General features: G+C 36.2%; 1 protein-coding gene across 1 annotated transcript in view; it reads right to left on the bottom strand.

Moving 5' to 3' along the window:
* Positions 1-25,705, bottom strand: part of ADGRV1 (adhesion G protein-coupled receptor V1) — a 594,013-nt gene that overhangs the window by 215,840 nt on the left and 352,468 nt on the right. The gene's annotated exons all lie outside the window — the stretch shown is intronic.

The following is a 25,705-nucleotide window of genomic DNA, read 5'->3' as shown; positions in this document are numbered from 1 at the left end:
CTTCAAGTATCCAGAACGCTCCAGACGTCAAGATAGCCCATCCTGCCACACACTCCAGTGTTTATCACAACCCCCTCCCTCCATCATAAACGAAAGTTAACACAAAGGTAGTACTCTTGAACAGCAAGTAGGAAGAAAGATGAAAAGGGCACAAAGATAACTAATGGTATTCCACAATTGGCTGATCAGAAAGAAAAGAGCATGCCAACTGCCTAAGAACACCCATAGACAATCAGTTGTTTTGAATGAAGGTGAATTTTCTCTGGAGAAGTGGCAGAAATCAAAAGAAAGAGAAAACAGGGAGGTGGAGGTGGTAGCGCAGGTCATAGAGATTAGCAGTGGAGGCACTATCTTGGCAGTGGTGACAACCAGTACTAAAAAGAGAGAAAGAATTTTAAAAGTACAATGCAGACTATGGGCAAATATAAATAGTTAGTATAATGAAGTTTTGGATAGCCACACACAATTTTTATTAATTTTACATCTGTGTAGAAATTTCAGTCTTCAGTCTTTAGAGAAAATTCTTACTTCAATAATTACAAATAACTGAGCTTTATCAGTATTCCCATTGATTTGCATGAGACTATTATGGCAATTTAGCTATTGACTGGAAAAATTATTATAGCTTTATATACGGTATAATTTATGTCTTAAAAATAATATCAACTCTTTATAATTTGGATTTCATGAATTCTAAGTTCAGATTTTAAGCACTTTGAGGGCAGGGATCTTATTTATTGATGTATCTCTAGCACTGAGCATATTGGCTAAGATCTGATAATTTAATATATAGTTGGTGAATAAACATTTGTTATATGCAGTGTTCTAACTTATTTAGAAATGTTTACAAACCAATGATTTAAAATTTAAGTTTGAATTGGAGACATTCACTTATTGGTAGCCCCATTAAAAGTGATTTACTTTAACAAATACATTATTAGCTATAGTATATGTCAATTACTGACAGCCGTGGCACCTAATAAAACAGAAATTGTATTAACATAAGTAAAATGTTAGTTTTTAGGAGTAAACAGTGACAAACATAAAATAAAATTTTAGTTTCTAGGCTCTGTTTAAGTCAAGGTCAGATGGTATTAGGTTTAAAACTTTAAAATGTCAGAAAATGATTAAAATCCTATTGTCTATTTTCAAGAATCCACAATAATTACAGAAATGTCATTCACTCTTTCCTCAATAAATGGCCACAGGTATCTTCAAAACATGTATTACTTTAAAAATAATCCAGAATGCTGACTTGTCCCCAGTTCAGTTTTGGAGAACAAGCATTCTTATTACCTCTCTACAGTCCAGTTAAACTAGTTCTTCCCTAGCAGGCAGAAACTACCGAGCACTGAGTAGGGCTCTATGGAAGACATTATGGAGCAATGAAATGTTTCCTACTGGGAAAGAGTTGACCATCTAGATGCAAAAATGAGCAAATGCCATTATCAAGGCATGAGTTCCATACCAGCTTCCCTTTTGCCTATTGTTTTTATGTTTTCACCACAAATTTTATAACACAATTGCTTGTTCTGCAAAGTGGGAATGAGGATACAAACGAAGAGCGAGGCCTATCTTTGTTGAGATCAATAATATGAAATATTCAACTTTTTAAAATTAGCCATATCATCCATAGGAAAAAGAGAGATACAGGTAACAGAAGAACATTATTTATAATTCATTTACTATTATGCAAGTTGATCAGAGATACATACTGAAGCCTAAGCACGCACTACAAGGTGCCAAGTTGAAATTTTGTTCCTCTTCAACTAAAGTACTCCCGCTACTCCAGCATCTGTGTATCACTCAATAGTTTAAGTTACTCAAGATTTTGACTCCCTTTTTTTCTTTATCCTGTGTACTTGGTTCTCAAATTCTATCAGGTATATTTTAAAAATAGTTCTTAAGGGCTGGGCGCAGAGGCTCATGCCTGTAATCCCAGCAATTTGGGAGGCCAAGGCGGGTGAATCACCTGAGGTCAGGAGTTCGAGACCAGCCTGACCAACAGGGCGAAATCCTGTCTTTACTAAAAATACAAAAATTAGCTGGGCGTGGTGACGGGTACCTGTAATCCCAGCTACTCGGGAGGCTGAGGCAAGAGAATCTCTTCAACTGGGGAGGCAGAAATTGCAGTGAGCTGAGATCGCCCCAATGCACTCCCGCATGGATGACAGAGCGACACTCCATCTCAAAAATAAATAAATAAAATAGTTCTTAAATATGTCCATCCCTACCCCTTTCCACTATTATTTCTCACCTAGAATACTTCCTCTCCACAGTGAACAGTGTAATTACATTGATATAAGCAATATATATACACTAAGAGAGATATACTAATATATCTTAAAGTGGGAATAAGACGTTCCTTTTCATCCAGGAGATAAATGCAATTTAAGATGTGGCATGGTACCTTAAAATCTATTCATTGCCATATTTTTCACTGAAATGGCTACCACATTTTAGTGAATGTATCTCCACTTCTCCGACATTCAGAAACATTTAATTGTTAAGATGCTGATAGGGATCACGGACCAAGCATTGTACAAAGTTCACGTTTAACAATGCTTTATTCTGGAAATTAATGAAACTTCAGTAAAGGCATCCCTCCTTTGTCAAAGAAACACCACATCAGAGCACTCTGTACTGTACTGGGTGACTTCCAAAGAGTAAATGCAACATAGTCCATTTTAAAATAAGAGGGTTGGGCTGGATGAAATGTAATATACCTTGTCTTACAGCTCTAACATTCTATAATTTTATTTTTTATTTTTTGCTTCTTTCTGGCTTATCATTCAAAAGCATTTCAGAATACTTGCATCAGACTCTAACCAAATCTAGCCATTATGAGAAAGGGCACCCTGTTACGCAAAAAGCCCCTAGAGAATTTCACTGTAGTGGGAAGGTGATGTCCTCTCTATATTTCCCACCACCTGTCCTTTCGGTAACCTATTTCGGAACTTGCTCTTCCATTTATTACTTCTAACATCTATATCTATAATGTTTCTTACTAATTCCCCATTAATTTTTAATTTTATAGTCATTAAGAGGAATACATGTACTACATGATTTGCAAGATAGAATAGTTTTATAAGGTTATAACAGAAAGGTTATTAAAACAACTGCTACCTGGGATTTCCCTTTATCATCACCTTAAAAATTTTTTAGATGGAAGTTTAACATTCACACAGTAGGGTGCACTCACCTTAAATTATAGTTAAAGTTTACACACAGACCCATATAAAGTATAGACCCATATAAAGTATAGACCCATGTAACCACAAACAAGATCAAGGTATAGAACTTTTCTAACACCTTGCAAGGCTCACTCATTACCCTGAAACCTAAAGTATTCTTGCATCATCATCATTAATTTTGCCCATTCATGAACTTCATATAAATGGAACCATGTAGTATGTGCTATTTCATGCCTGGTTTCTCTTAACAAGTATCTGTGGGATTAACTCATATTGTTACACGTAGCAACACTTCACTTTTTTATTGTTGTATAGCATTCCATTGAATGAATACATGAAAATGTACCCATTCTACTTCTGATGGACACTTGAGTTGTTTACTATTTCAGGCTAGTATTAATAAAGCTGCAATAAATATTTTATACCCAGATGGCCCCTAATTTATGATGTCTGACTTACAATTTTCTGACTTCATGATGGTGCAAAAGTGATACATATTCAGTAGAAACTCTACTTGGAGTACTCATACAACCATTCTGTTTTCCGCTTTCAGTACAATACTTAATTACATGAGAGGTTAAACACTTTATTATAAAATAGACTTTGTGTTAGATGATTTTGTGCAACTGTAGGCTAATGTAAGTGTCAGAGCTTGTTTAAGGTAGGTTAGGTTAAGCTATGATGTTTGATAGGTAAGGTATAGTGAATGCATTTTAAACTTATTATAGGTTTCTTGGGATGTAACCCCATTGTAAGTCAAGGACAATCCCTACTTGTTTTCTATATGACATTTCTCTTGGGTATTTACCTAGGAATAAAGTTGAAGGGTCATAGGATACCATGTGTTTATTCGTTTAGCAGATATTCCTACTGGTAACACTTACGTTATCCACTGGTAGTTCTTCTTAATTTTAGTCATTCTAGTCGGTGAACAGTTGTATGTCATTGTGGTATACAACATATTTCAATGTCCTTTAACTTAGGTTCTACGGTCACCCAAGGCCAAGTGCCAAGATAACTTTTTAGTCCTCATCCGACTCGCACTGCTTGGTATTTTATATTATTGACCATGTCCTCTTTCTTTATACTTGCTCCTAGCTCACCTCCTTATAAAACATAAAGATTTCAGACTTTGGAAGCAGAGTCCTGGATTCAAATTCTAATATCACCTAGTAACTAACAGAATAATGTCACGGAAGTTACTTAACTTTCTGAACTTCATTAATGATAGCTTTAAAATCAAGTTAATTATATTTACCTTGTGGAGTAGCTGTGTAGAATAAGTTATAATTCATTTAGTATGTCTCAAACATTTCTGCTGAAGCACCTCTGTAAGGAAAGGATATGAATGTCCGAGTTCTCCTAGGAAGTCTGGGCTATATCTTTGCCAAAGACTTATTTTGTATGTATGTGTGAATGTGTGTGTCACATTGAATCTTTTAAAACTCATTTGCATTTTATAATACTTGTTGCTTTCTCGATATGTTTATTTAAACTATATATTAATGTCATTATGCCATAAAATAACATCAATGATTGATGATATAGGAAGATAGGACACGTGGGTTCTCATTTCACTCTGAAAAATTATTCTCTGGGTCTGGAGGATAAACATACCTTTGTTTGATAAGACTTTTAGGCACAGTGCCTGTACTGACCTTCCTCACCCTATTTCAGGACCTGCTTTCTCTTCCTCCTACTTCCCTTAAATATTGGTGTTCTGGGCCTTCTTTCATATGTCTTTTATATCTCCACTTTCATCCACCAATACTCTAATGCCGCCTACACCTGCATTTTAGCTTCAATTTCTTCCTCAGAATTATGTCAACATTTAAAATAATCCACCCATCAAATATTTCATGATGAAAACATAAAAAAATTACAACAAAAGCAAAAATTGAAAAATGGGATCTACTTAAACTAAACCCTACAGAATGGGAGAAAATTTTTGCAAACTATCCATCTGACAAAGATGTAATATCCAGAAACTACAAGGAACTTGAATAAATTTACAAGAAAAAGACAACCCCGTTACAAAGTGAGCAAAGGACATGAACAGACAGTTCTCAAAAGAAGACATTTATGTGGCCAACAAACATATGAAGAACAAGCTCGACATCACTGCCTGTTAGAAAAGTGCAAATCAAAATCACAGTGAGATACCGTCTCATGCCAGTCAGAATGGCAATTATTAAAAAGTCAAGAAACAACCAATGCTGGCGAGGCTATGGAGAAACAGGAACACTTTTGCACTGTTAGTAGGAATGTAAATTAGTTCAATCATTGTGGAAGACAGTGTGGTGATTCCTCGAAGACCTAGAACCAGAAATACCATCAGAACCAGCAATCCCATTTTTGGGTATATGTTCTTAGGAATATAAATCATTCTATTATATAGATACATGCATGCACATGTTCACTGCAACACTATTCACAATTGCAAAGACATGGAATCAACCCAAATGTCCATCAATGATAGACTGGATAAAGAAAATGTGGTACATATACACCATGGAATACTATGCAGCCATAAAAAGGAATGAGATCATGTCCTTTTCGGGGACATGGATGTAGCTAGAAGCCATTATCCTCAGCAAACTAACACAGGGACAGAAAACCAAACACCTCATGTTCTCACCTATAAATGGGAACTGAACAATGAGAACACATGGACACAAGGAGGGGAAAAACACACACTGGGGCCTGTTGTGCGGGAGGACTTGGGGGAGGGAGAGCATCAGGATAAATAGCTAATGCATGTTGGGCTTAATACCTAGATGATGGGTTGATAAGTGTAGCAAACCACCACAGCACGCATTTACCTATGTAACAAATCTGCATGTCCTGCACATGTATCCTGAAACTTAAAATTAAATAAAAAAAAATCCAGTCAATAAGTATAGCCACACAGATACTGCAAAATAATGATGTTCAAATCTCAATTCATTATATTATCTTTTACCAAAGTTCTACCTGTCCATCTCCACTTAATGGAGTGATTCTTACAATGTAATTAAGAAGCCTTACCATGATCTTGCAATGCCCTATATGATCTTGCCCTATCTACTCTGTCACTTCATCATCTATACCGTTGTGCCTATTACTCACTCAGCTGCGGCACTGCAGTCTCTTTTCATTTTCCTGAACAAACCAAGCTCTTTCTTGTTTTAGATTCTTTGCACATACTCTTCCCTTTGCCTGGGATATTCTCCTTCTAGGTGACTCCTGTCCATCTTATTTGTCTGAGTTCAAATGTCATTTCCTTTGGAAGACAATCCTTGATCATACTCCTAGTATTACTTTTTATTGTATCAGTCTGCTAATTGTCCCTCCCTCCCTCCTTTTCTTTTCTTTTCTTTTTTTTTTTTTTTTGAGAAAGGGTCTCACTCTGTCACCCAGGCTAGATAGAGTGCAGTGGCAGGATCTTGTCTCACTGCAACCTCGACCGCCTAGCTTTTAGATATCAAAAATTACCCAGGCATTGAATATATAGAAATAAATAAAACAGATTTAAAGCTTGCCTTCATAGAATTCCCATGTTAGATAAACCAACAAATTAATGTATAACTACAAATATAGTAAATACAATAAAGATAATTTTAAAACGGGATTGGTACTGGGTTGAATAGTGCCCCCCCGACACACACACCTCAATTCATGTATACCTGGAACTTTAGAAGTTGACTTTATTTGGACATAGCATCTTTGCAGATGTCATTAGTTAAAATGAGGTCTTGCAGAATTGAGGTGGGCTCTAAATCCAATGACTGATATTCTTATAGGAAGGCCACATGAAGAGACCCAGACACACACAGGGAAGAAAGCCATGTGACCACAAAGGAAGGGGTAGGAGTGTTGCAGCTGCAAGCCAAGGCATACTAAGGATTGCCGGGAACCATCAGCAGCTGGAAGGAGGCCAGGAAGGATTCTTCTCTAAGTTTTAGATGAATTAGCTGCTGGAAATATCTTGAATTTGGACATGTAACCACCAGTTTGTGGTAAATTTGTTACCTTAGCCCAAGGAAACTGATAGAAGCTCCACTTTAGATGGGAAAGTCATGGAAGGCCTCTCTGAGAAAGTGACATTTTAGCTGTGATCTTAAGGACAAGAAAGTGACAGTCAGGTAAAGGTGAAGAGAGATTTTGCAGGTCGGGAAACACAGCATGTGCCACAGCGCCAAGATGACGAAGAATTTGCCAGGTTCAAGGTGTGTGTGATTTGTCCAAGGTCATAAGGCCAGGAAGTAGCAAAATTGGGACTTGGTTCCAAGTCTTCTGATTGTAAGATGAGTGGTTAAAGCTTTTCCCACTACACCCCACATCTCAGAATAACCTTAAGAACTAACCCACCCACCCACCCACCCACCCCTCACTGTTCAATTTTCTGAGCAATTACAGGTGAAGCTGTAGAGACACCACTACCAGTTAGAGGCAGGTGGTGCAGATATTGTGGACAAAGAATACTTTTATGAGAGACAGGGGAAGTCCAGCTGTAAGTAACTACAATCTGTCCCCCCAGCCAAAGCATCCTAGAGAACACATGTGACAGCCAGTTTAATCAGTCATCAAGTCTTGCTGATTACTTATTTAAATGTCTTCCTAACCCCTAATTGTAGAAGGGGCAGAAAAGGCTTCCTGGAGTCTATGGCTTGGGTCCACAGGTCTTCTCCATTCAAAATCACCAATAGGTAACCACTGTGATAACCTTCCTAAAGTATTCATCATTATCTCTGGCCTGACTAAAAAGCTCTAAGACTTCTTTTTCCTACACAATTATGGGTGTAGTTTAAAATCTGTGTCAATATAGGTTTTGTCTGATTTGCTTAGTGTTTTAAAAATCCAGGTATTTCACATAATAGTTCATATAATCAATTTCTCTTGAAAAATAAGAAGTCCTTGCCATAAGGAATGATTAGGTGGAGGTAAATAATGGCTTCCTCTTAGGGCACATATTCATCTGTTACCACCCCTTCTGCCAGTCCCTAGAGCCTTGATGAAGTAGCTTCTCTGGCCCCAGAAGGCACTTGGGTTTTTAGGCCCTGATCTATAAAAAGATTAACTTTACATTCTTTAACCTGACCCCACTGTATCTGTACACTCAAGCTTCTCACTAGTCTCAAACTCAGAACCCGCTATTAACCCTGAGAAACTCTCCAATCTTCCATAACTATTTCATACTATTCCCCCTCCTCTCTCCTTTCAGCCAATGGGACCCCTCTTCCAGGGAATAACTCGAGTTATAGCCTTTTCCAAATACATCTAGTCCACTATTTTTCCAGAATTAACTCCTTACTGTGTCTGCTACTTAAGGGTTTTCTTAATTGATTACTACTTGGCATTGTTAGTTTACTGTCCAGTATGTAAGTTTCTTCAAAGATTATGGGATCATCATTAACTCACCTGCTATCATCTTAGCACTTTGCAGCTACAGTACAGATTAGCTTTGGCCAATGTATGGTGTCAATGAGTGAACAACTAAGAAAAAGTGGCTAGTTAACAATGCAAATTATTCACTTTTGGTTTAGATAAGATAGGCTTCTTGTAGACCCTCTAATTTCTGGACAGTTCCACCCCATGGGTATCTACCAAAGAGTTAGGAAGAATAAAGAAGAACATGGTTTTCTTGCAAATTGCTCTAATATAAGCCTTTGTGAGAAGAAAAACTGAAACCAATGTCTAAGATAAGATTATTAGATCATTCAGGCTTTTCATGACTACAATTACCATGGAAAATTTAAAATCAATTGTATCATCACATTTTGACTTCCAAAGTCATTACAATATTATGAGTTAATTCTGGATAGCATCTACTAAATGAAACGTCAACATACACTTCTAACTTAGCTGTGGGTTTTATTTCATATGCACCTGAACTCAGCTGGTGAGAATCTACCCTTAAGTTGCTGAATCTTTAAATTCCTAAGGATGTCTGCATGGCAGAGTGTTTGTGTTAAACATTTCTCCCAGTTTTGTCTCCAGTCCCTGTATTTTTGGTTGGGGGATGGGGTTGGCAATGACTTCTATAGTGAAAAACCATCCAGCAGGTTTTAAATAGTTTTGGATTGCTGCCTAGTAGTAGTAAACCCTGAAATTAATGAGACAGAACTGATTTGAGAATGATGAGCTTGAAAGATACCAGAAGCCCTATAATCACCTTCTTGCCCACTCAATTTAACTCATTCTTAAAAGTCATTCTCATTTTTAAAAATGGCTATTTGTATTTTAAATGTTCACAAGACTGATCATATAATGTTACCCAATTTGATTGCCTTTACTTAAGAAAGTCTTTTGTGACTTTGATTTTCACTAGGTGTTATAAAAGATATCCTGTCTCAATTTATTTAGAGCAAATAGAGTTTCTTTATGCACATTCTACAATATCATAACTAGATATCATTTTGAAGGAGTTTTATTTGTTTTGGATGGTGTTTTCTGCCTAGACTTTTTTTTTTTTTTTAAAGTAATTTTCCTTGCCACGATCTTAGAAATTCTCTAGAAGCTGGTTTTGTTTTCATTTTTTTCTCAGGAAATGTCCAAAACTAAGGATGCTATTTTACCAATGTCCACGTTCAATTCTAAATGGGAGGGGGAAAAAAGGCAAATCCCAGGAGGAGAAATGCAGAAAGCACTGCTGTAGCACCAACAGCTATTTCTGTGTCTCCTTCACAGAAGAATAAGAAGTTTGTGAAAACATTAGGCCTATAACCACATAGTTATATTACATCCTCTAAATGGCCTTTACAGTGAACCTGAGAAATGAGGCAGTGGCTGAATGTAATTCCCCTCTGAGTGTGAATGCTCCTCCTTCCTGCGCTGGTCCCACCTCTTTTCTCTCTGCCATTACTAACTAGTGCCGGTTCAAACTGGCTGGCTCCAGCCTTTGCAGCATCCTTTCTCTCCTTCTGTGGGCTTTTGTTTGAGTTAGAACAGAGCAAGCTTTTTGCTTCCATGTAGTTTGTGAAATTAATCCACAAACTAGAAAACATCACAGTATATCACTCAATAATTTATTATTGATCTGGTTACCTGAAAAAAAAAATTAATCTAAGGTAAATGTAACTGCATGTTTATTTATTGTCATATTATCATATATATTTGCATTTTATCTATTTTCCTAGCTCTGGTAGTTCAATAGCTTTTATCCCTTGGCTAGTTGTAAGTCATTCTGTATAATTGTTCTGTTTGCTGCTTATGAGGTTCTAAAGAAATAAATCATTTGAAAACAATCCAAAGAAAGTTCATTCGAATATCCTAACTTTTTCTGTTTGTTTTTTTTTTTCACTAGACAGAGAGGAGGAGTACACAGAACAGTCTTGAGTCATCCAGCAAAGGGAAAACTGGAAAATGTTGCTGATACAGTGGCATCATTTTAAGCAGTACACTAGTTTTATAATTATTTTGAACACTGAATAGTCATGCCTCTTCTGTTATAGTACCTGTGAGATGAAAAACTATTCCAAAGCAGTTTCTGTTTTCGGAGTAAGTATATGTTATTATGAAAATTCAAAGGGGGAAAAAAAGCAGTTTAAAGGATAGAAACATTGTATTTTGATGAAACAAAAGGTAACATTATTTAGTCACACCAAACAGCTGCCACACCATATTAACTACAGTATGCCTTCTAGTGCTGAAGAACAAAATGACACCTGTTGTGAGTGAAGTTTTGGCTTCTGACGTCTGTATTTCTAGACCTGCACTATGTGACTGTGTGTGTGTTTGTGTGCATGCGTTGGAGAAGGTAGAAGAGGAACAGAGAAAAGATAAGGGTAATGTGACAGGGTCACTGACTCTTTCAGTCCAGAAATTAGAACCCTTTTATGTGCTAATATGCCCTTAACAAATTTAATGGGCTCTACTGAACTAAGGAGGCCTCTACCCCCACTGCAGAGCCTAAGATGAGTCCTGTGACTAAAACCTCTGCTAGCTACATCCTACAGCCTGCTTCCAAGCTCTTGATACATGTTTCCCTCTCTATTTTAGGAATTTTGTTTTTAGAAGCAAATTTACTCTGACAGTAGACATGGCAATGTGTACAAAATACCACCCTATTTATACCCAGTGCATATATGTTTACAATTAAACAGAGAATTGTACTGAAACTCAGCCAAATCACCTGTGTAAAGTCCCATTGCTGGCAACGGCCAAATTTGGAATAAGAAGCAGCAGCATCAAAATCACGGATGATTCATAAATTCACAGTAAATGCCAACTATACCTGGCCTTTTGACTTAGCTTGGATTGTTAGTGAACACTACACAGTAACACAGATAATATATTTTCTCTTCGTGGAATAGTTTGAACATAGAGTGTGCTCTTGTATTTCACAAAAGCAAAGCAACTAATATTTTGGATAAGACAGCATCAGATTTATATCCAAGTCCTCGAAAGACAGTCAGTGAGGGGAGGTAGATTCTTAGCCTATTTACATTCCTTCCCTGAAATAACTGCAGTTCTTTTACTCCTCTGCTAGTCTACAATAAATGCTGGGAGCTGTTTACAGGAACAGTTCTTAAGAAGAAAACAAGTCGACAATGCATTTTGAAGGCCTAAGGAAAATAAGAAGACCAAGTTATATGCTTGAGAAAACAAATTATTTCTGAACTACGTGAAGCTATGAGGCTAGGTAAGAATAACAGGATCATCTTACATGGAGAGCTCTAAAATGGCATCAGGTTTGAAGGACAACATATATGTGTCTAATCTCTCTTAACCTCTCCAGGAAAACAGATTATTATCTGTTTTCCACATGAGGCCTCAGAGAATAATTGTCTAACTTACAGGGCTTTTCTAAGGTTCACATAAGAGTAGAACGAGAAAGAGTTTAAAAACCTGGAAATCACTATTCAAGTATCAGGTATTATTATTTTAAAGTCAAGTAAAAAAAAGCAATTCTGCCACCTGTACAGCATCTAAATTCCCCCTAAAAGGTTGTTTATGAATTCTAAATATTATTCCCAGATGAACAAGAGAGACTCTTTATCCTAAATAATAATTTTTTCCACATTTGCTTTCATAGTACTTTATATCCTTGTCATTTAGAGCATTTTATTCACAGTAACATTAATCCCCAAATATCTGCACAAAGCAGAAGAAATTCAAATTGCATGGAAAGTCAGCCATGAGCCTAGAGTGGAATTCACATTTCCTGACCTTCAGTTTAGTGTTCCATCTGTTAGGCCCTGGTATTTGAATAATGAACTCAAATTAACCTAATCATCACTGCTCAAAAATTCATTAATCACAGCAGCAGATCAGAGCAAAATGTGTAAGTCAGTGAAAACTAATACCATAAAACTGCTTTTAAGAGTGATTCCTCACACAGCTACCTAACTAATGAGAGAAACTCTAATCTGTATTTTGTATCTAATTAAATATGGGTCCCTTCTTTGATTATGTTTTAAAATGTGACTTTGAGGTTTAAACTGACAATGTGCTTCCCTTTCATTGCTTTAGTTTAACTTTGTTTTCAAAGCTGGAAGAAGTGAACATGTCTTCTAAAACTGGCACCTTTGATTGATAGAGAAATAAAACAGATTATCAATCTTCTCCTGGCTTATTTTATCTTAAATCCATAACAATAACATTAGAATAACTGACAGTCTTCCACCAGCATAGATTTACTATAGAAAATAGAGAAACACAAGTATATATGTATGTGGTTAGGATTTCTTGTGGCAGTTTTCTAGAAATGTAATAAGAATAAAAGTGGCTTACCCTGGATATACTTCCTGGGTTGAAAGATAACAAAAGCAGATCCTAGAATCATCACTTTACTTTTCCTACCAATACTTTGTAAAATAAACAATCCTAGAATTATACTTTCTTCAGTGTTTCAGTGATTAATAAAAATTTTCTCTGAGCAAAGCTATTACTAACAATAAGCTGGAATGTAGGTTCCAAGAGGGTAGAGATTTTATATGATCTCTCTGCTGTCATATATCCAGAGCATAGAGGAGTGCCTGGAATATAATAGGTGCTCAATTAAATATGTGTTGAGTGAAAGGGAGAGGGGAATTAAGCAGAGGTTCTGGCTGAGGGAGCACTGTCATATCCAGACTAGATCACAGAAAGCTTTTATAGAAGTATTCATTGGGAAAGTCTTCAAGTAATATCTTTTGGCACTCAAATATTGCCAGTCTCACTGTTATCTTTTCCCTCCAAAAAACCATACTTTCCAATGTTTATGGTAGTATATTGCATTAGGAAGTAAAATATAAGTAACAGCCAAACAGTTCTAAGATTAAGCCAATCTAAATAAGAATAGCTTCAAGTGAATTCAAAGTAAACTTTTCAGAGCCATGAGTACCAACATGGATGTAAGGAAAGAAAAAGCTGCTTTTATCCTAACTGACATTAAAAACTATTGAATGACAACTCCAATAAAATTCTTTTTTTAATTTTCCCCTCTCACTCAACCAAGCTGTTTGGGACTCTCAGTTCCAGATGCACAATGAGTTCATACAGGAAAATCCACTGTAAATACATACCAATGATGGATTAAAAAAAATAAAGTTGGGGAGTAAAAATTACAGCCAAGGACAAATACAAGCAAACATTCTTGTGAACCAGAAATGAAATAAAAATCAAGACACTGGGCAGGTACAAATAAAAGACAATTAATAAAATCAACAGTTTGAACGTAAATGCACTTTAGATAAAATTAACTTCATGAAACAATCTGACAAAGGTATTAAAAGAATATGCTAACAATGGCCAGAGATTAATAAAGACAAAACCATCAATACAAGGAATGAATTCATAAAATATACACAGTCAGAAGTGAAATAAGAATAGGTAAAGATGAAAAACACAAAGCTTAAAACTGAAAAAAATACAGTCACTGTAATTAAAAGATACAATAAATGTGATATCTTTAAACTGGGATCAAAGGGTGAATTAATGAAGGGGTAATGAAAACTGAGAAACTTACCCAGAATGTAGCACAGAAAGATAAGGCTTAAAATTATGATGTAATATTCATGCTACAGAAAAGACCTCCAACAAATCTTCCAGAAAAAGAGAATGAAGGAAATAGTAAAAGTATATGTAAAGTATTGCTGAGAATTTTCCAGAATTAAAGAAATACACAAGTCATTAGGTTGAAAGTACAAAGTACTAAGTAGAAAAAATAAGGATCAAATATGTAAGGTAAAACCGACATCAATATATATTGTAATGAAACTGGAGAATCTTAAAGTCTACTAGAAGGGGAAAATACAAATTATCTACATTAGAAAAATAGACTGACAATAAACTTCTTACTGATTACAACAGATGGTAAGAAACAACGAAATGATATTTTCAAGGTGTTAAGGAAGTATAAGTATTAACCTAGAATTTTATACCCTGTCAACCTATTACATGATGTAAGATTGCAGGCAAAATAAAGACATTTTAGACATATTACATTTTTATCCAACATTATTAAATTAGAAATCAACAATTAAAAAGTAGCAAAAAAACCATACGTTTAAGAAATTTTAAATGCACTCCTAAATTAATTCAAGGAATTAAAATAGAAATTACTAACTGTTTAGGACTAAATGACATGAAAAGTACTATCTGCCAAGATTTGTTGGAAAGCAGCTACAGTGATACTTAAAGGTAAATTTAGATTTAATTGTATTTACAAAACAAAACTAAATAAGATAATTTAATTTAAAAGCCAAGTAAAGATAAAAATATAAACATATTAGGTAGAAGAAAATAAATAATAAGAAGATAAAATATTTATTAGAATAAAAGTAGAGATAGTCAACAAAACCATAAGCTCGGTTTTTGAAAATATCAATAAAATAGATAAAACTTGAACAAAGCTTAAGAAAAAAAGCACACATTTTAAAAAGGGGAAGATTTTTATAGATTCAATTGATGTCATTTTTAAAAAAAATCCTAAAGAGATACAAAAATATGTTTACAAATTTGAAAGTAATAGATAGATTTTTAGATACAGCTAGAATGTGAGTGCGCGTGTGTGTGTGAGAGAGAGAACACCATAATTAATGTTAGAAATAAACAGAAAATAAAAAACAGAATGATCCAGTAATAACTAAATTGGATCCATAATCCAAAATATCTCGGCCCAGAAGAAATCAAGAAGATTGGAAGAATACTGCAAAACACGACTATTGTCTTTCCGCACCACATACAGCAATAATTCATAAAGTTTACGGTACATAAAAAGCATCCTGCTAATTTATTACAAATGCAGATTTTCAGGTCTCATCATGGAAGAGTCTTATTTTCAAACTCTTGAAAAGCATTTTTTTGTTGTTTTGTTTAGAGGTGGGGTTGTCGCTATGTTGCTCAGGCTACAGTGAAATGATTATTCACAAGCACCATCACAACACACTACAGCCTTCAACTCCCAGACTCAAGCAATCTTCCTGCCTTAGCCTCCAGAGTAGCTGGGGCAACAGATGTGTGTCACTGCCTGGGCTGGAAAAACTTCATTTGTAACAAGCAATCCAGGTTACCTACTGCAATCAAGGTGGCCTTCAAACCACATTCTGAGAAACACTGCCTCCAGTCATATGACATTTGGACACACATCTGTCCTTCCTAATTGTGCTGAACACATACCAGAGTTATGTGTATAGGTATAAGGGCATAAATTTTGTGGGGCCCACAGACTTATAAACTAAACAGCAGCAACAACAAAAGCAGTATCAGAAGGTCACATGCCCCATTTTTTACAGATTTTTTTCTGTTGAATAACTATGATTTTCCATAATTTTTAAAAGCATAATCAATATTTTCTATATTAGAAAGCAATACGTGACCAAATAGGTTACAACTATTCCCCTCTGCCAGCTGGTACTAGTCAGGGTCTAGGAGGTGTGGAAGTTGGGACTGAATGTAGCAGAGAGATGCAAAGCTCTAGAACTACTCACCCCTGGCCATGAGCAGCGTTATTGTCAACAAAAATACTTTTCTGTATTTCTTGTGACATCAAAAAGGCTTAAAAGCAAAACTATGGAGTATGGGAAAGTATTAACTTCTGTTTTGACAAACATTAGAGCTGAACAATCTAATTTCTCATTGGAGAGCCTTGAACCTTATTGACAGGAATAGGAAAGATTTCTTGCCTAGGTGAACATACTTCATATTTTCACTGATTAAGCATTTATTGTTCTCCATTATAACTGGCACCATCATAAATGCTAGAGATGAAAACAAAAGAAAACAAAACAAAACTGTCATGGATTGAACATTTGTGTCATTCCAAAAGTCATATGTGAAGCCTTGACCCCCATTGTGATGGTAACTGGAGATGGGGCTTCTAGGAGGTAATTAGGGTTAGATGAGGTTGGATGAAGTTATGAAGGTGGGGTCCTCATCATGGGATTAGTGCCCTTGTAAGACACACCAGAGAATTTGCTCTCTTTCCTTCTCCAAGTACAAACAGAGAAGAGGTCATGTGAGCACGCAGTGAGCTAGAGGCCACCTATAAGCCAAGAGAAGAGGCCCCCAATCAAAATCTACCTTGTAAGTGCCCTGCTCTTACTTGCCAGCCTCCAAAACTGTGAGAAATAAATTTCTGTTGTTTAAGTTACACAGTCTGTTGTATTTTGTCATGGGAGCCCTAGCTGACTAAGACGAAAACAAAACACCCCTGAAGAAGCAGTGGTCCCTGTGATCTCAAGGACCCAACAACTGAAAGTCTGGAACAACAATTCAAAAGGTGACACGATACCAGTGGACAAGGGTCAGGATGGAGGACACAAACAAAATGCCCAGGGAGTACACAAGAGGAAGTGCTTGTCTCCTGCGATGAGAGAGACCAGTAGCTGTGGGCAGGTTGCTAAGAGGAACTGATAAACAAGACGGGCCTGAAAAGACAAGCAGGACTTTATCAGACTTAGAAGCGTAAGTGGCAGAATAATGTTCTGAAATAACCAAGGTTTTTTTTCCTCTGGTTTTCCTTTTCATCTGTTGTAGTCTCCACCCGTTCAAGCAATAGCAAGATTGAGCAGCATTCACTGCTCAGAGAAGACATCAATTATAAGCAGAACGAAGATAAGGAAGAGATCAAAGGCCTGGAAGAATACTGAGCAAGGGCAAAACTTCCCATGCTAGGCCAGAACAGATCTAGAGACCTGTAGGGTCGGAAGGGGAGAGATGAAGAGAGTGAAGAAATGAGGTGAGACTATGCCAACTTCCAGCAAGAAGAATAGACAAAACCCCTGCAGAGGTTTAGGGATCTGAGGTCAGTAAGAACCCATGGCTACTTTTCGGAAATAGTTTCTGGAGTAGAAAGGCTACAGTCTGTGTCTAGGCAGTTGTGCCTGAGACAGGGCCCTTGCCTACCTCCCTGGATGGCTCACTGTTACAAGAGTCCCCAAAGGCCTACGTGCAGCCACAGAATAAGGCCAAAAGAGACCAGAATTGACAGACTGTTCATACCACCCACAGAATAGGGCTCAATTCAGCTGCGAACAAATGGTTATATTCCTCACATATCTCTGTGTGTGGACTGGGATTCACACCCTCTACAAGAAAATGGGCATCCCAGGCAGAAGGAACCTAAATAAAAACCAGAAGGATTGGAGGGCAGAGAACTTCCCGGGAGCACCAAGTAGAGTCCTAATAGTGAAGGCTTTTGAATACCAAATCAACTCAAAAGCTAGAAAGAAAGATTCTCCGGAAAGTTAGTCTCATCAGCCCACTCTTCTGCACGAACCCTGCCAGTGACTTCCTATCTCATTTGGAGAAAAATTCTACTAGGTCCTGGCACATCTCACTAACTTCATCTCCCACCACTCCCCCTCACATTCCAGAACCAGACTCACTGTCCTTAAAATAAACCTCAGGACTATATTTGCTTTCCCCTTTTATCTGGAATGTTATCCCCCAGCTACATGTATAGCTTTCTTCCTCATTTCCCTCAGATCGCTGCTCAAATAGTATCTTCTCAGACACATTTTCCTTGGCATTCCTATATAAAATAGCTCTGCTTCTAGCACTCTTAATCCTTTTACAACATTACCCTTTGTCACTGCAATGAATCCTAGTCTGGTGTGCACCCCTGCCTTGCCACCACTACCACCAAACATAAACACCATGAGTAAATTTTGTCTTTATGTTCACTGCCATAAACAAAATAGAGAACAAGTCCTGACCACAGAGCAGACACTCAATAAGTGAATGAATTGATGGGACCAGGTCTCAAGCTCTGACATTAAAAAATTTGAAAAAGCATGTTTTTTAAGCAAACCAACCAATTTCAATTTGAAGTTCATTAAATGTCTTCAGAGAGTGATTATTCTGGGATCACTAATAACTCTAATTTTATATGTATAATTACATACGTGGGGCCTGCATATGAATGTGTGATCAGCACAGTGTGTGATGAGACTGACTTTCACATGCCACTGAGCAAGTGTCCTTTTTATATAGTCTTGTTGCCATCTGTGTGTTTTTACATGTATACATATATGTATGTGTGTATACTATGTGTATGTACACACACACACACACACACAGACACACACAGCTCACGGCAAGCCTATATTCTCTGATGATTTTTTTGATCCGAAAGCTTTTTCTGACACAAATCACTGTTTGTCTTTTGCAGCAATGCATTCTATGATGACTTAATGCTTTCAATTGTTCACAACTGAGCTGTACTTAGAGATCTATACGTTTTTACATTTGAAAATAAATATCAGGGAGAAAATTACTATTTTAAAGGTAATAGTAGAACTTTTAGTGAACACTTGATATCAAACACATCGTGTTTTTCTAATAAGTTAAACATCTCTCCACAAACTAGTACCTTGAAAAACAGGTACCAACCGAAACAATTGGAAGTCGTTTTTGTTGGTTTGTTTTAAACAACAACAAAAAAGGCCATTTCCACTAGCAAACAGAAGCCAGGTACAAAAACCTTAGCTTAGTAACAAAAACACAAAAGATGAGTAAATGCTCACAGGTTTTTACTGGGGAAAAGTCAGCTGGACACCTTGTGAAATAGAGCTTGGAAAGAGTGCCTCCTAGTGGGCAAACTAACTCAGTGTAGACGTGATGAGATGGAAAATTACCTTTCACACGAAAATGAAATGGGATATTTGGGAAATCATACCACTAATGAAAAAACATTCACAGCCCTGCGAACTCATTTCCGAGCAAGTTACCACTTCCTTGAATTCTCTCACCTGCTAAAATGATTACATACAGATTTACCCACGAAGAAAATAAACTAAGCTGCCCCGCAATGCTTGAGAAATCCCTTCTAGCAAGTGGAAAATTTATAACAATTTATGCGGAGAAGGAAAATAAAACATAGGGAATAAAGTAAAAATCCAAAGCTAGAGTCCTTCATGCTTCTCTTTGCTGTTTCAACTTTGTGCCTCTGCTCTCATGGACCATTCATTTTATGTCCACTAAATATTCAATTAAGCTTTCAGATTTTAGGGGCTTATATTTATTTAAGCAGCAAATTTACATAAATTTTTCTCTAAGCCAATATACAGTAAAGGATTTTCAAGTATATGCCTGTCCAGAGAGAGTGATTTCATTTCTTTTCATCAATTAGGAAACATGCCTAATTATAGACTAATAAGTAGGAATTAACAATTATTAAAATATTTCTTTCAAGAAATTGTGTTGTCAATTTTAATAAAATGTTTGTTGAATCATGCTGTTTTCCATACTTCAACATAATCACATATAAAATTTGGCACATAATCAAAATGATTTTTTTTCTTACAATTTGTGATTTTTAAAAATATGCTTCCAGGTAGAATTATATTACTTCGAGAACAGCAAACACTTTACCTAGTGAAATTTATCAATTTGGGCATCACTAGGAGAACTGAACTAAGACAAGGAATTTGATTTATAGAAACCATTTGAATGTATCTAGCTCCATAAGTGAGCTAGCTCCATTAAGTGAGCTGGATACAGTTCACTTGGATAATTGACTAACTTTTTGGATAACTGATCCCTTCCATATCACCCCTTCACCCTAAATCTTCACTGTATAAACTTCTTTGATATCTGGCCCTTGATGACTTAGCTCCTGTTTACCAGTCCAGCCTCATCCTCCATGACTCCTCAAATTTGCATTACCCACCAGTCATCTTAAACTGCTGTTTCATTCTCTTCCTCCATCCACACACGACATTCTGTCAGATCTGCCTGCTTTTACCAGTGCTGCTTGCTTTATCAGGACACACTTCGAGCAAGTACCTCCTTCTCCCTCCTCTCTCTCTTCACCTATAAAAAAATCTACAAATCCTTCAGCTTTGGTGTCATCTATTCCGAGTCACCTTGGGATGAACAAAGTGGCCTCTTCTCTGAGCTCTCATGGCAGAAGTTCAGAAGTTTTCTTATCACTGATGCAACATACTGAAATATTCTGGTTAGGTTTCTCCTTCACAGTTAGGCAGTAGTCATCCCAGATGGCCCACAGGGGATCCTCTGCAAGTGTTTTAATGAATTGGATATTCTATATTATGCAGGCTCTCATATTGTGAGAGATATTTCATTAAAACCTAGGTAAAATTATTGTTACTGAACTTGAAACCACAATATTTCCTCATTTCTTTAAAGTTATTTACAGTAGTGCAAGACCAAGTTGATTAGGGCAATAAAAATTATCAGGTAAGCAAAGGAGGATTATAGTTCTTGCTTGGAAATTTGGACTCACGTAAATTTAGAAATAACTCTCCAGTATTTAAAAATTACAATTTTGGCTAACACTAATGTTTGGTCTTTTTTTCTTTGGTTAAAAAAAGCCCCATAAATACTCAGACACAAAATGATACTATTTCATTGACAAGAATTCATACATCGAATACCGAGTTATAAAAGTCCATGTACAAAACCACCCAGTCAATGAAAGTATTACTATTTGGTCATTATGAATTTTAGAAGATTATGTAGGAATGTTCTTGGCCAATTAAGTCTATAATAAAAATACGTATTTTTTTTTAAAGTTGGCATTCTCATTCACTATTTCTGTTTGTTTCTTATTTGGAGTTTGCCAAAAGGACTCATGACATGCCTCTGGCAACATATTCATTTTGTTAGACCAGTACTAAAAGTAAATATTGGCATTGATGTTTCTAATAAGAAAGTAGAACATCTGACTCTATTGGTCAGGAGGCTGTTGCAGCAAAATCACAGTTTAATCTGTCCTTAAAATAGTACTGTTAAGAAATGTGTTTCTTTACCAAAGATTTGCTAGACAAACCACATATTTTTTTAAAAAGAAACAACAAAAGAAGATGTTTACTGGTCAGGCCATTAAAATGGAAAGCCAACACCCATGGCTAAAATTAATGCCTATTTGAAATATAGACTGGCCTTTTAAAATTCATCTGCTATAAAACAGAATGTGGATGAAAAATTAAACTAAAATATAAGCAGAAATGGTAACTTTTCTTAAAAATGATTTCTTAATGTTTCTGTAGGATATAGTTATCTACTTTTCTTAACATTGTACAGAAAAAAAGAAACATACCTATATATTAGTCAACAACTTAAATATAGTCAGTGCAGTATAATCCATAGTGTACCAGCTAATATGATCAAAAGCTATTTAAAGAAGATGTGCCTAATCATTAACAGCAACATAAAAAGAATAGCACTGACAACAACTTCTAACCTGAGATGTTGTCGGCACTTACAACAAATAACCTAAGGCAAGATTGGGACTGTTCTACAATGCAGTTTGCAACAGTGACAGTATTGTTTTGTTTGTTTTTTTTTTTTCTTCTACAAGAGTCTGAGGTGTATGAGCCCCAGGTCAATGAAGCAAGCTATTTTATGTATATGTCCTAGTAAATATTCAAATTTCAGGTTTATATTTCGGTATATATTTAAATTTTATATGTTTAAACACATACTTTAAAAAAATTTATTTTAAATTGATTTCAAAGAAAATTTCTAAATTGTGATGGATTTTATAGTACATATTAAAAATCAGAGGCAATTTCTAACTTTAAAAATGTACATTCTTCTTTATATACATTAGGCTAGCCCTTACTATAATATTTGTTTATGAAAATATCCTTTTAGCTAATGGTTCCTTTAGAGGCATAATGAAAAATTATAATCATAAACTGCAACAAATTCTTTCCAAATTATGTGATGCGTGCACATGCATGTAATTCTCATAAGTTTGAAAGGATATGGTTTAGAAGGTGCAAAAATGCTTCTGTTTCTCATAAAGATAAATAATTTGGTGGGTTTAGTGCTGAAAACACCCAAATTCTAAGCATAACTTCTTACAGGACCATTAGATAAGACAAAATACAAATCAAGTCACTCAGTGTAAATTTAGAGGGAGCCACTATGTAGCAGATACTCTGTGGAAGGTTTTGAAAGGTTCCACATGGAGCAAGATACAGTTCCTGCCTGAGAAATTTAAGGCCTACAGGAGACCATGCATCAGGAAACAACTGTCACTAATATGATGAATGCTATTTCTAAAGCCTGAGGACCAGCAGTGTCAGATCACATGGGAACCAGTTACAAATGCAGATGCTAATTCAGTAGGTCAGGTTGGGCCCAGCATTCTGCATTTCTAACAAACTTCCAAGTGAGGCCAGTGCCGTTGGTCTGCAGATCACATTCTGAGTAGCAAAGGTTTATATACATGATAACACCGGTAAAGCAGCAATGGACTCTGCTTTGGTTAATTGGAAGGTTATCTAGGAAAGCTACTGATAGGAGGTGACCACTGTAGAGGAAAAAAGGGAAATAGAGCTTTCCAGACACAGGAAACTCCAAAAATGAAGACACACAGCTATGAAAATACACGACATAGTAAGTGCCAGTGAGCTGGCAAATTTGTTCAAAGTATAGAATATATGCAATGAGTGACAAAGCCAGAGAAATAACCTAAGGTCACGTTGTAACTGTTCTATATACCTGTCACACATCATATTGTTTATCCCATAAATATTTCAGAGGCCACAGAGAGATACTGGACTTTTTAAAATTTTCCTGAAGGGCAACAACAAAACACCAATATTTTAGAAAGATAACTGACATTAGCATAGGGGATGGATTGGAAGAAGAAAATATAATCAGCCAAAAGACTATCTGAAATAGTTTAAGCAAGCAATGTTAACACCATACAGTGTGGCAGTGAAATGAGGTAAAGAAGGAAAGGCCCTGGAAGACATTTATGAAGTTATGTGTGGCGCAGATAAGGGACTGTCCACCAAAGTTATCCTCCTATATTTTAATGATAGAGTTAGGGCGAGGGGGTGGCTACCCACTTAGGGACTGTTTTTATTAGACCCCTTGCAACCAGTAGTGTGAAGGGAAGTGATTGAACAACTTATGCCCTTCTTATGAGTCAGTTTTTGACCCCTGACTTGCACTGTCCTCTCTCCCACAGGCTGGAAGGATGACCTTGGAAGTCATATGTTTGAAGATGGAAGACATGTTGTAGTGCTGCATTGACCTGGGGCTCAGACACCTCAGACTCGTGTAGAAAAAAAAACAAAAACAAAAACAAACAAAACAAGACACAACTTTATTGGGTTGGGTCTTACTTATTATATATACGCATTACTACATTAATATATCTTGTTCCAGCAGCTTAGTTTTTACTTTTACCCTCTAGAGGATTTAGTGATTTAAGTAGCCATGAAGTTATGGTAAAGAATACCAGAGATATCACAATGACTAAATTTAAGAGCACAGATCACAGAATTGATAGTGTGCCATTATTTGAATTAAAGAAAAAGCAAAAGAAATTGCAGATCTGGGGAGACGATAATAAACCCATATTTTGAAGGATGAAGTTTATGTTATTTGCGGGATATCCTGTTGGAGATATTCAGTAGGTTTTTAGACAAACAGGCCTGGATCTAAGAAAAATATGAAAGGTTTATAGAAGCCACATGAGGCAGGGAATACGTAGGGAGAGGTTGTGCAGCTAGAAGAGAAGGCAGTCAATTACAAGACCCCCAGAAACCAAAAACAATAAATAAATAAATAAGACTCTCATAAAAACAATGTTAAATGATGAAACAAAATATAGGTGCTAAAAAACACACCCATTCACACAGTGTGGTATCATTTAAATAAAAGTTAAAATATACCAAAATATGATATGACACGTTATGTACAGGTACATACTATGTAGCAAAAGAATATTTAAAATGCATGTGATTGTAAATATGCAAGTTTGGATAATGGTTACACTTCCATTTGGGCATGAAGGAATATACAATCTGGGAGGAGCACAGACGGAACTTGAACTTTGTTGATAGTGTTTTATTTATTAAAATGGAAGCAAGTACAGAAGTGCTCACTTTTTAAATAGCTTACATGATTTGATAATAAAATTTAAAACTGAAATACAGAAAAGAAAGAGAGTTTTACAAAGCAGGATGTGATTAACAATATCAAAGGAAGATGAGAAAGAGAAAATGACAATTGAATTTGACAGCCAGTAGTTAATTAACGACATTTAGAAGAGGAATTTTAGTAAGTACAAGCTGGGCGTGGTGGCTCATGCCTGTAATCCCAGTACTTTGGGAGGCCAAGGCAGGTGGCTCACGAGATCAGGAGATCGAGACCATCCTGGCTAACATGGTGAAACCCCGTCTCTACTAAAAATACAAAATAAAAAGGTAGCCAGGTGTGGTGGCAGGCACCTGTAGTCCCAGCTACTCAGGAGGCTGAGGCAGGAGAATGGTGTGAACCCAGGAGGTGGAGCTTGCAGTGAGCCGAGATTGTGCCACTGCACTCCAGCCTGGGCGACTGAGCAAGACTCCCTCTCAAAAAATAAATAAATAAATAAATAAAAATTTAAAAAGTAAGTACAGGGGAACTGAGTTAGCTTTTTAAAAAATGGAATGTGTAAAATTCCACATTTACATTTTAAACATTACACTATTTTTGTTGAGCTATTCACTCTAAGAAATTGCCTTATAATGAGGAGAAATAAATAAATTTTATATTCTGCAGTAATCAGAGGAAAAGATACTAATGAGATGATAACTGCTCTCATTCATCTAATAAAATATTTTTTATTGGCTTAATTTATTATGGGAATCAGCTATAAAATATTAATCATTTCCAACTAGTATATTAGAAATAACTCTTAAATCTGGTAATGTACATAAATTCTAGTGGGCACCTGTATGTAAAATAATGAAAAGTAAAAAGACTCTGAAGAGAAATTTTGTTTTAAATTTAGGAAGCCAGTAAACCATTTTCAAAAGAGTATTTGTTATGTTCTAATGTTTGTGTCCCCGCCAATTCATATGTTGAAACTCTAACCCATAAAGCAATGGCATTAGGAGATGGAGCCTTTGGGAGGTGATTAGGTCATGAGGGCTCCTCTTGAATGAATAGGATTACTGCCCTTATAAAAGTGGCCCAAGAGAGCTCACTGGCCCTTTCAGCCACATGAGGACATAGAGAAAAAACGTTTATAATCCAGGAAGTGGGCCCTCACCAGACACTGAACCTGCTGGCATTTTGATTTAGGACTTCCCAGTCTCCATAGCTGTGAGAAATAAATGTTTGTTGTTTATAAG

Source organism: Macaca mulatta, chromosome 6 (assembly GCF_049350105.2).
Source record: "Macaca mulatta isolate MMU2019108-1 chromosome 6, T2T-MMU8v2.0, whole genome shotgun sequence".
Taxonomy (NCBI): Eukaryota; Metazoa; Chordata; class Mammalia; order Primates; family Cercopithecidae; genus Macaca; species Macaca mulatta.
The sequence above is the reverse complement of the archived record's forward strand: the minus strand, read 5'-3'. Positions and strand labels throughout refer to the sequence as shown.